We start from the raw sequence: 4,395 nt of genomic DNA, 5'->3' as shown, positions 1-4,395 counted from the left end.
ACCGGCCCTCACCTCAGCTCAACGTTATTTATAGAGCACGTTTACAACATGACATCAACCACGAACCGCAGTTGACCAAAGTGCTGTACGGGTCAATAAAAGGCTACAGGGAATGCAATGTGGCACAAAAAAAAAACATACCATGGTATAATATACAGCACAATAAAACAATATACAACAATACAAGATGTACAGTACAGAGATATATGTTTAAAATCGGGTGCCCAGCTCAGCCTGAGTTGAAAGCCAGGGAGAAGAAGTGTGAGTCTTCAGAGAGGTCGTACAATTCTCTCTAGGGACTGGGCAGATCTAAGGTGTCAGGGCAGCCTGTTCCAGAGCCCAGGGGCAGATATAAGGTGTCAGGGCAGCCTGTTCCAGAGCCCAGGGGCAGATCTAAGGTGTCAGGGCAGCCTGTTCCAGAAGCCAGGGGCAGATCTAATGTGTCAGGGCAGCCTGTTCCAGAGCCCAGGGCAGATCTAATGTGTCAGGACAGCCTGTTCCAGAGCCCAGGGGCAGATCTAATGTGTCAGGGGCAGCCTGTTCCAGAGCCCAGGGGCAGATCTAAGGTGACAGGACCAGTGATGTGTTTGTGTGTTGTATGATCCACTATATAAACATAGTAATTATAATATCTACATACATAGCATTTGATTGGAGGCTAGTCTCACTTTGTCCCACAGCAACATTAAATTAGTTAGATTTGTGTAAGTTGTTTATGTAAAAAAAATATCTTGAAAGTAACGCAAATAGTTACTTTCTGAAGCAACTAGTTACTTTTATAATTTGTAACTGAGTAAGTAATTTAGTTACTTTTTGGAATAAGTAACTTAGTTACTGTTAACTAGTTACTTTTTAAAAGTAACTTGCCCAACACTGGTCAATGCTCTCATGCGATTAGCAAAAGAACATCTTCATGCATGTATCTTTTGTAAAGATCGCAAGATACCACAAAATGTATAGGTTTTGGACACATTGGAGCAAAACTTTTGAAACTTGATGACATTGAAGTATGAGAAAAGCAGTGGGGATGCAAGAGGGGGGGGGGGGTCCTCTCTATTGTTTCCTGTCATGGCGCTCTGCCATATTAAGAACAAGGACATGGATTACAAAGACGACGATGACAGCGAGGTAATTATAACAAGCTCATCACTCCTCAAGTTCTGCCATAGCTGTCCCAGTGTTCTGCCCAGACTTGCTACCCACACGCGCGCAGAGCTGAACACATCGTATGCCTGCAACCACACACAGAGAACTGGGGAGGTCTGTCTTGGCCTTTACTTTAACCCTGAACTTAACCTTTAACCCTGAACTTAACCCTGTCACCAGAGACATCATGCCTAACCATAACCTAACATAGAGATCACTTACAGTATGTAAGTATTTCCCCCCCGAATTTCCCCAAGGAGATCGATAAAGGAATATCTTATCTTATCTTATATAATAATAATAATAATAATAATAATAATAATAATAATAATAATAATAATATAATAATAATAAATATAATAATATAATAATAATAATAATAATAATAATAATAATAATAATAATAATAATAACTTTATTTATATAGCACCTTTCATACATGGATTGCAGCTCAAATTGCTTCACAGCAAATAACATAGAATTTGCATACAGTTGACAGAATAAAAGCAATGCATAAAGTGCAGACATAAGAATAGGTATAAAAGACAATAAGTAGTGCAACATAGAACTCGCAGACTTAAGATTAGCATCAAATAAGTACAATAAGTACAGTGTTGCTCGAAAGCATGTGCAGTTGAACAACCCCCGGAACAGCCATGCCCCCAACACCCCACACATCAATCCTCACCACATCCCCATCCAAGACACACCCCTGAAAGCATGTCATGACAAGACACACCCCCTGATAAAGCATGTCATGACAAGACACGCCCCCTGATAAAGCATGTCATGACAAGACACCCCCCCTGATAAAGCATGTCATGACAAGACACGCCCCTGATAAAGCATGTCACGACAAGACACCCCCCTGATACAAGCATGTCATGACAAGACACGCCCCCTGATAAAGCATGTCATGACAGGACACGCCCCTGATAAAGCATGTCATGACAAGACCACACCCCCTGATAAAGCACATCATGACAAGACCACACCCCCTGACAAAGCATATCATGGACAAGACACGCCCCCTGATAAAGCATGTCTTGACAAGACACGCCCCTGATAAAGCATGTCATGACAAGGCACACCCCTGATAAAGCATGTCATGACAAGACACGCCCCCTGATAAAGCATGTCATGACAAGACACGCCCCCTGATAAAGCATGTCATTACAAGACACAACCCCCTGATAAAGCATGTCATGACAAGACACGCCCCCTGATAAAGCATGACATTACAAGACACACCCCCTGATAAAGCATGTCATGACAAGACACACCCCCCTGATAAAGCATGTCATGACAAGACACGCCCCCTGATAAAGCACATCATGACAAGACACACCCCCTGACAAAGCATATCATGACAAGACACGCCCCCTGATAAAGCATGTCCATGACAAGACACGCCCCCCTGATAAAGCATGTCATGACAAGACACGCCCCCCTGATAAAGCATGTCATTACAAGACACCACACCTGATAAAGCATGTCATGACAAGACACGCCCCCTGATAAAGCATGTCATGACAAGACACGCCCCCTGATAAAGCATGTCATGACAAGACACACCCCTGATAAAGCATGTCATGACAAGACACACCCCCTGACAAAGCATATCATGACAAGACACGCCCCCCTGATAAAGCATGTCATGACAAGACACGCCCCCTGATAAAGCATGTCATGACAAGACACGCCCCCTGATAAAGCATGTCATTACAAGACACACACCCTGATAAAGCATGTCATGACAAGACACGCCCCCTGATAAAGCATGTCATAGACAAGACACGCCCCCTGATAAAGCATGTCATGACAAGACACACCCCCTGATAAAGCATGTCATGACAAGACACACCCCCTGACAAGCATATCATGACAAGACACGCCCCCTGATAAAGCATGTCATGACAAGACACGCCCCCTGATAAAGCATGTCATGACAAGACACGCCCCCTGATAAAGCATGTCATTACAAGACACACCCCCTGATAAAGCATGTCATGGACAAGACACGCCCCCTGATAAAGCATTGTCATTACAAGACACACCCCATGATAAAGCATGTCATGACAAGACACACCCCCTGACAAAGCATATAATGACAAGACACGCCCCCTGATAAAGCATGTCATGACAAGACACCCCCCTGATAAAGCATGTCATGACAGGACACGCCCCTGATAAAGCATGTCATGACAAGACACAACCCCTGATAAAGCACATCATGACAAGACACACCCCCTGACAAAGCATATCATGACAAGACACGCCCCCCTGATAAAGCATGTCATGACAAGACACGCCCCCTGATAAAGCATGTCATGACAAGGCACACCCCCTGATAAAGCATGTCATGACAAGACACGCCCCCTGATAAAGCATGTCATGACAAGACAACGCCCCCTGATAAAGCATGTCATTACAAGACACACCCCCTGATAAAGCATGTCATGACAAGACACGCCCCTTGATAAAGCATGCCATTACAGACACACCCCCTGATAAAGCATGTCATGACAAGACACACCCCTGATAAAGCATGTCATGACAAGACACGCCCCCTGATAAAAGCACATCATGACAAGAACACACCCCCTGACAAAGCATATCATGACAAGACACGCCCCTGATAAAGCATGTCATGACAAGACACGCCCCCTGATAAAGCATGTCATGACAAGACACGCCCCCTGATAAAGCATGTCATTACAAGACACACCCACCCTGATAAAGCATGTCATGACAAGACACGCCCCCTGATAAAGCATGTCATGACAAGACACACCCCCCTGATAAAGCATGTCATGACAAGACACGGCCCCTGATAAAGCATGTCATGACAAGACACGCCCCCTGATAAAGCATGTCATGACAAGACACGCCCCCTGATAAAGCATGTCATGACAAGACACACCCCCTGATAAAGCATGTCATGACAAGGACACGCCCCCTGATAAAGCATGTCATGACAAGACACGGCCCCTGATAAAGCATGTCATGACAAGACATCACACCCTGATAAAGCATGTCCATGACAAGACACACCCCCTGATAAAGCATGTCATGACAAGACACGCCCCCTGATAAAGGCATGTCATGACAAGACACGCCCCCTGATAAAGCATGTCATGACAAGACACGCCCCTGATAAAGCATGTCATGACCAAAGGAAAACACAAACAGCCCGAATACACCCAGACCATTCCCCAACATATATACACTAGTAACCATAAAGGGCTG

This window comes from Notolepis coatsorum, assembly GCF_963971535.1.
Source record: "Notolepis coatsorum genome assembly, contig: SCAFFOLD_816, whole genome shotgun sequence".
Lineage (NCBI taxonomy): Eukaryota > Metazoa > Chordata > Actinopteri > Aulopiformes > Paralepididae > Notolepis > Notolepis coatsorum.
Note: the sequence above shows the minus strand (reverse complement) of the source record.